This window comes from Alligator mississippiensis, chromosome 11, assembly GCF_030867095.1.
Source record: "Alligator mississippiensis isolate rAllMis1 chromosome 11, rAllMis1, whole genome shotgun sequence".
In the NCBI taxonomy this organism is placed as follows: Eukaryota; Metazoa; Chordata; order Crocodylia; family Alligatoridae; genus Alligator; species Alligator mississippiensis.
The window spans coordinates 14,681,086-14,689,136 of record NC_081834.1 but is presented as its reverse complement, the minus strand read 5'-3'; the positions used below and the strand labels follow the sequence as shown (position 1 = coordinate 14,689,136).

General features: G+C 48.4%; 1 long non-coding RNA gene and 1 other non-coding gene across 2 annotated transcripts; both read right to left on the bottom strand.

Moving 5' to 3' along the window:
* Window positions 1-6,616: 6,616 nt before the first annotated feature.
* LOC109280680 (uncharacterized) lies at window positions 6,617-7,885 on the bottom strand. The gene is made up of 2 exons (XR_002087084.2): window positions 7,788-7,885; window positions 6,617-7,107 (listed from the first exon to the last, which is right to left on the bottom strand). It is a non-coding gene; the product is annotated as an uncharacterized LOC109280680 (long non-coding RNA).
* On the bottom strand, window positions 7,767-7,839 carry TRNAR-UCG (transfer RNA arginine (anticodon UCG)). Its single transcript has one exon. It is a non-coding gene; the product is annotated as a tRNA-Arg (tRNA).
* Window positions 7,886-8,051: the final 166 nt, after the last annotated feature.

Genomic DNA, 8,051 nt, shown 5'->3' with positions numbered 1-8,051 from the left:
GCCTCCATTTCTGTTGCAGGAGGCAGGAGCAAAAACTGATGCATTCCAGGACAAACTTACTTGGGGAGAGTTGGGGACATGTGAACACGAGGGCAAATGTACAGATAGAGATTGTTTCCCACATATACACAGCTTCCAGCCCAGAACAGTCCAAGACCATAGTGGAAGCTTCTGTTGCTAACCAAGACTGAGATATTTTTAAAATTCAGTTTTTTATGTATTAAGCCAATGACCTTTAACTCACATGGCAGGACAGCACAAGTCTGAGACAAGCACAGATCTTGGTCCATGTAAAGCCAGGCATTAAGGCCAGAACTGGAGGATACTAAGCAGGAAGCAGTTATTTCCTCCCACAGAGGGTGTTGGATTGTGGAGATTCTGGCCACGGCTGCCTGCTTTCTGCAAAAGCCCTGCATGCTTCCATGACAAGACAGGCCCAGTCCTGTGCCAGTACTCCCAACTGGTCTCCCCAGCCAGCTAGAACAGGTATTATAGACACTGACCAAAGGCCCCTTCAGTGTTTGTTCAGCAGCAGTGTTAGCCACTTCTTCAACACTTCTTCAACACTTCTTCAAAGGCTCCAGCCTTTTCTATTCTCCAAGTGATGTTTCCCCCCAAGGTTACTGGCACCAAACCAGTTAGAACTGGTAGCAGTTTGTGTTAAATCTGACATTCCACGTCAGAGGTTACGTTTCATGGAGACTGGGTCTGTGGTTCTGTGACCCCTGTTCTGCTCCAAGGTACAAAGTTTGCAATTAGTACTCCAGGCTACTTCAGGGGCCTGAGGTACCAAGAGGGACCAACAGTGTTTGGGACATCATTAGTGCATCATTCATGTATCAAGGTGGTGCTGGGGTCCTCTAGTGCAGCATTTCTCATGCTGTGGGTTGCAACCCACAAGAATATATGAAAGGTCAGAAACAAAATGGATCATAAATGGATTTAAAAATGGATTCTTCTTTAAAGGAGAAAAATGTGGGAAACCATGGGTTTTACCTTGCAGGAGTTCCAGCTTGCAAGGGGCTGTTTGAAGCCCCCCCCCCCCCCATGCCCTCCCTCTGCCCCACACCCCCTGCTCCACACACTGGGGGGCTGTGGCTGGGGCAGTGGGTCAGGAGTGAGGGGCACTGGGTCAGGACTGGCCATTGATGTTTACAAATGGGTCCTGGTCCAAAAAGGTTGAGAGACACCTCTCTAGTGCAAACAGGTATATGGTTCTGTTCATGGGAATTCAGGGCTCCAAGTACTCAAACAAAACAGCAGGCATCACACTTTTTTGTGAATGGCTCAGGAGTTTGAGGTCTTCCCCTCCCTCCCCTCCCCTGATTAGCTCTGACATTTGTTTTAAAATAGCACCTGTATACTTACCATCAGAACACCCTCCAGCCCACTGAATTTCAGTTTTCAACGCTAAACAGAGAGTCAGAATATACCGGTGGGAGACTAGCTCCCTCTCATCCACACGAATAAGGGATTGTTAGAACTGTTAACATTTTTATCATTGCGGCTCTGAATGACCCTTATCAGCACGGGATGATAGCTTTCGTAGTACTTACTACTTACTACCCGTACTTATGAAAGTGAAGTTGTAATCATTGATCTCATTCAGCCAAGAAGTTTTTAGGCTGAAGCACCTCATGTCTGGCCTTAGCTCCAGAAAAAAGGATGGTTCAGAAAGGTTGGAGGAAGGTCATTCAGCCAATTCACTTCTGAAAGTACAGGAGAGCCCCCTCATAGTTAAACAAGACAAATGCTTGTGCTGCTCTTTCCCTTCATTGTTTAGTCCTCAATTAGCACTTGGGCTTGGCTTGTGTCTGTTCCTCCATTAATAAAAGGAGGAGGAGATTTGGCTTTTCTTCTTTGCATAGGGTGGTGAGAGCCCCATTCACCCTTACTTGATATCTGACCAGTTTACTTTGGTCTCTCTGTAGCAACAGATCTTCCCCCCACCTCCTTCTCTCCCTTTCTGTGGGACAACCTTAGCATAACTTTGCCCAGGTTGAAGGGTTTGAGCGTGGAGGTCAGAGGCTCTGTCCTGTTACCAGGAATGGAGCATCTTGTTCCCAGGGCTGTGGTGGTAGCTGCGATGGAAGAGTTTGATGAGCCTTTCCCCTTCTGATATCATTTCAGGACATGCCACCCCACCCACTTGGTAGTCATGATGGGTATATCCCAGCATACCCTGTTCATGCAGGGGTTACATGGATTCCCATCCCCATCAAACAAGCTTAAGGAGGAACACTGATGCAGTATTGAGCCTGAACAGGTGAAAGAAAATCAGATTAAAGTTTCAGGGCTAAGCTCCAGAGAGTTAACATCCCTGGACAACCTCATGTCCATTCCAAGTAGGGTCCCCACAGTCCACTCAATACCCCGATTGACCCTACCTGCTCATGGTAGACCATTTCAGTTTTCACATGGTTAGCCAGCAATGCACACTCGTGACCAAGGATACAGTCTGAGACACAACAGTCCTGTGAAGTTCCAGGGAGTTCCATGTTCACAAGTCCAGATCTCCCTTCCTTACATGTTGACAACCCTACAGGTGCAGCCTGGATCAGAAAGTCAAGGCCAAAAGCTTGTGCATGAATTTCTGCCCTCAGGAATGCCCTGAAATGCAGTGCACAAATGCATCCCAGGATAGAACTGGCCTCCACAACCAGGATGAACTTTTTATACGGGTTCAGAAACAGATTCTTAGAAGTAAGCAGGTTGATTCCAAACCTGACAGGAACATTTGTTATTCAAATCTCAGTTTCTAGGCTTGTGACCAGGCAAGGATTAGGTTTTTTGATGAAAGCAGTACACCTTTTTTCCATCTAGCAATTTGGATAGAAACTGTTTGTTAGTAGAGTTTATAGACATTGATTTTTACTACAGTTGGAAGAACCCTGGAAGCCATCTCACCACATTGAGAGGTTTGGATTTTGTCCAAACTTGGCTTTCTATTGGGCTTTTCTGTGTCCAGTTTTTCCTTAATTATGGATTTTAAAAGCTCTAGATGTTCAGATGTCAGGGGTTAGATTGGCTGAGAGCTGCATGGGCAGGATTTTGTCTAAAGAAGAAATTATTAGACTGCCACCTCGTGGTGAAATGACCAAGTCATTCTTTCACCAGATTTTTCTTTTGCAGCATGAAGTGTGGGGAGACACTGGAAATAATATCCTGGGGTTTACTTTAACTTTGACCAGCACACATCCACAGGCTGCATGGCAGAGAAACCTGGCATCAGTCTCTGAGAGATGAATGTGAATTGGTGGCAGCTGTCCTGCTCCATCCATATGGAAGTTACAGCAAAAATGTATTATCAAGGGAAGTTTGAAGACAGAGATATTTTCCTCATTCTACAGTCATGCTGATACTATCTTTGAGGTGCTTTAGCTCCAACAGATCAAGCACCTGGCAAGAGTCAAGCTCAGAATATGGAGACCAATAGCTGGACTTCCCATCACTTTAAAAGGCAGGGGAAAGTCTCTTCTCTTCTCACATTTCAGGAGAGAGGAAATTTAAGTGATCCCTGCATGCTGTTGTGGTAGTAGAGATAAATCAGATGAAGCTTGTTGTAATGGGACAGATCAAGATCAAAGAGGCTTCATTTTCATCATTCTAGGACTTGAAAACCTAAGGTGTTCACCTCGCTGACCTTCTGGAGGCCAGCTGACTACACCGCCTGGCTTGTTCTAGGCCGAACCCAACATGAACCATTTTGGACTTGGTATGTGGGTCTATTACAGCTAGACTGCTCTCAGTGGTGACAGATGACAGAACAAGGAGCAATGGTTACAGGTTGCAGCAAGGGAGGTTTAGGTTGGATATTATGAAAAAAACTTTCTTACTAGGAGGGTGGTAAAGCACTGGAACAAGTTACCTAGAGATGGTGGGTGGATTCTCCATCCTTGGAGGTTTTTAAGGCCCAGCTTGACAAAGCCCTGGCTGGGATGATCTAGTTGGGGACAGTCCTGCTCCGAGCAGGGGTTGGACTAGATGACCTCCTGAGGTCTCTTCCAACCCTAAGTTTCTATGATATTCTATGATTCTGGTATGTACAGGAAGATACCATATATTTTAGCCCTGGGAGGTCTTTGGGTTCTATGTCCAGCACTGCATTCTCCACTAAAATTATCTGATTTTTTATCTCAAGATTTTTTATCTTATGCTCTAAGGGCAGTTGGAGCTCAGGGAAGGCAGGATTACAACATGCTTATATTTATGGACATTTGTAATCAGGGGTGTCGATCGTGTCCAAAATTGTTCTCGATTCTCAGGACCTCTTTGTGGACTGGTGATAGAGGAGGAAAGTATGCTGAAAATAAGAGTCCCCAGTGGTCTCTGGTTCTTCAGATTCAAGCTCCACTATGGAGCTCTATTGCAGTCTAACTGAGAAAGAAACTTCATTCACCATAAAGAAATGAGCTGGGTTTAGACAGTCAGTCAGAGTCCTTGTTCACACAGTGGCCTTAGTGTATGAAGCTAGCAGAAAAACAAGCAGGTGCGATGCTAGGGTCAAAGGCACTGACAGGGTGGTCAATAGCCTTGGAACCCTGCAGCCAGTTGTATGCAGGAGATGTGAAAATGAGAGAAGTCTAAGAGCCCAGCAGGGACTGTGCCATCAGCCTGGAGAGGCTGTGAAGCGTGTCACCTCTTAACACACCTGGTCACTGCACAGAGTGTGGTCAGCAGGAGGGAATGCCACAACTTCCCCAAGAGCAGTTCCTGGGGTCAGCACAGACCCTGGCTGCCACAGCAGGAAGTTTATTTCCCATTTACTAAGCCAGCCCATGTCCTTCAGCTTCCCCTTCAAAGCAAAGTCCTGGGGTGTAGCTGTGCATGCATGCTCCAGGCCAAATTTCAGGGTCCTTAATGCTGACATCCAGACTCAGTCCCATCTGCCAGTAGTGCAAAATCTTTCTAAGGGACGGAGTGTCTAAGAGGGCTCAGCCTCCAGTAACTCCCACTGTAACACTTGGAGCCAAAGCCCAGCTAGGACTCGCCCTCTTCTGAAATCCTGGCCACAAGCAGGAAATGCTGCTACTGAGGCATCTTTCTGCACCCAGCATCTCAATGGGAGCAGAGAAGGAAGAAGGGGGTCATGTTTTTACAAGCTTCATGGCTGACAAACCTGGCAGGCTCCACTTATGTTCAACTGGAGTGTGCTCTCCATGTGTGGAAGAAGAGGCAATAGAGGGAAGAGAGTTTTGTTTTAGTTTTAAGTTAGCAGCCCCCAGCCAGATCCATGGTCTCTGTCTGTGTGGGAAGGCAAGACTCCTCCCTTTTCAGACAAACGGACTTTCAGCCTACATAAATCTGGCTTGTTCTACCATCAGGCTTAGAGATTGCTTGCTGGAGGAATAACAGCCCACATAGACAATGCACTGGTTTAACTTAGTGCCACTGACAATCGGGGGGGGGGGGGGCTCTTGATTTATCTTTCCCAAGAAAGGGGGCACGCTGAACAGCTATCAATGGACCTACTACATTGTAGGACACTGCTTTGCAAAACCAACAAGGCCACACTTCCCCAGCATGAATCTCCCTCATCTTTCTAACAATACAAATTACATCAGTAGTATCTAGCACTATATATACACCTCTGTTTCACAGAAAGGGAAAGCAAACAAAACTACTATTAAAGCATGTCTCTAGTTTCACTTAAATACTCCCAGGGGGAAAAAAAAATAACCATTCTTTCCTTCCAACTCCTAAACTCACACCCAATACAGCCTTTATAACAGCCCAAGCTGGCTTAATGGGCAAGGAACAGTTAGGAGGCTACGCACAGCCTTGCTTCATTAGCCAATTAGTTGCTATTCCTCCCTTTTCTAGAAATGAAGTTCCCAATGGCTCATGTGTTCCACAGGTGGATGATTTACCAAGGCTAGTAGTAGGCAAGGGAGTGGTTCTTAGTCTGGGAACAGGCTGGCACCGTGTGCTGCTGGATTCAGGAATTAGGCCCCAGTCCTGAAAGCAGGGCTGAGCACCTGCATTTGAGCAGTGTCCTGTTGTCAGCAGGGGAGCCGTGACCAGCAGACAGGTCTTCCTGAACACAGCAGTTTGCAGGCTCCAAGGCTTCAGGTCCAAGTTTTGGCCTGTTGCCCCAAGGTTATGAGATCTGACAAGTAGTAAAGAGGCCTGTACCCACACAACACAGTGCACGTGAGGGCAATGAGCAACAGGCAATGCAAGCCCAGATTTCACCCTGTCCATAACAAGTTACATAGCAGAGCTGAGGGCCAAGCAGATGCTCGAGGGAATGAACTGAATTGGTCTCCAAGCTGGGGCCTTGGCTCTACACCTTCCCCCAGAACCGGGTGTAGGGCAGGATGGTCTGCCGTACTGGGAGGGTGGGTGCATGGGCATTCATGGCAATGAGCTGTATGCTAGTGTGTATATCTGTGGCTGTGCTTGTCCTAGTGAAAGCTGAGGGCAGCATGGGCCCAGGCGCCCCATGGCTGTGTTGCCACCAGGATGCCAGGCCTAGAGGTTCTCCCTGGGCTCTGCTAGCATGTGATGTGTGCTGGAAGGGGAGTGAAGGACAGTGTTGTACCCAGGCAAAAAATGGGAACAAGGAATTGCCAGAAAAGTGCATAAGGACAGACACAGAGCAATGCGGTGTTCCTCCTGCTTATGCACACTCTTTTATGCTATTCCATGAGACTATAGGCAGTCGTGCCTGGCAGCTGTGCATGCCTGGGATCTCTGCAGGAGGATGTTTGCGGGCATGGCCTTCTGGCTCCCAGCCCTCCTCACACTTACACCCTTGCTGAACTTCTTTGTGGTGGATAATGCCACTGGGTTAATGAGGCTCCTGGGAGTTAACTTGAGCATATGCAACAAGGAGCAGGGCTACAAATCCCAGGAGGCTGGTTCTGAGACCTTGCTGCAGCAGGCGCTGAGTCAGGATCTGCTTTGGCACGTGCCCCCGTGTCTTTGTGGGGTTCATCATGGGACACCCCATGATGTGCAGGGAGGGTCTCCTGCCCCGCGCCTTCCTGCAGCCTGTCATCGTCACGCACCCATCTTCGTAGCACTGTTTGTAGTTCAGGCTGTGCCAGCCCATAGTGATAGGACGTTATGGTGCCGAAAAGCAGGACGGGTGAAAGGGCCCTCCTGATCGCAGAAAAATAAAAATGCACGAATGAGCAAAAAGGCACTGAAGGGAGGATGAAAACAGCAGCTACACAACTCAGACAAGTGTAAAAGGTAAAAACTGCTGAGAGAGACAGAGACAGCAAGGGTGGGAACGTCACCCGCACCAAGGAAACAAGTGGAGGTGAACATCTGGGCAGAGAGAGGTGAGGGGGTAAGCAGGACAGATGCAGGGGCAAGACAGATGTTGGGGGCAGATGCAGGGGCTGGCAGGCCTGTGCCTCAGAGACCTCGGGGAGCGTGAACCACGTACGGTGTCTCTACAGCAAGGGACAGACATTACACACAAATCGTTTAAGTGATCAGAAACTGGTTTAAACCTGCAACAGAAGTTCAGTGCGCAGAAACCAGTTTCAAAATGGCTTCAAACTGGTTTAAGACAAACCTGGTTGAATGTAGTATTAGACTGAATTGATTTGGGTCAAACTGGTTTATGCAACATGTGTCCCAGGGGCCAAGCTTGCCCTGACTGGCACCAGGTCCACCACCGACAAACTTTTCTGTGCCTTTGCCAACCAAGCGCGTAACCCCGGGGCCCTGTCTGCGGCTGCCCCGCGCATCTCTGCCCAAAGCAGCATGGGGGCAAAAAAAAAAAAAAAAAAAAAAATAATTGAGCTTCACGACCGCGGCAGGACTCGAACCTGCAATCTTCTGATCCGAAGTCAGACGCCTTATCCATTAGGCCACGCGGCCACCCTCTCGCCAGCCTATCGTGGCCACCTTATAAAGCTGGCGTGTGGGACCGCCCACACTGGATGAATCCATTCGCGCCGGAAGGGGGACAGAGAGTGGGCGGAGACAACAGGCCGGAAGCTCTGAAGAGGGCGGCGGGGCGGCCTTGCTGCGTGCTTTCTATTCTGCTCGGCTCTCTGCAGCGGCGGCGGAAGGAGGCGCCCTAGGGCAGC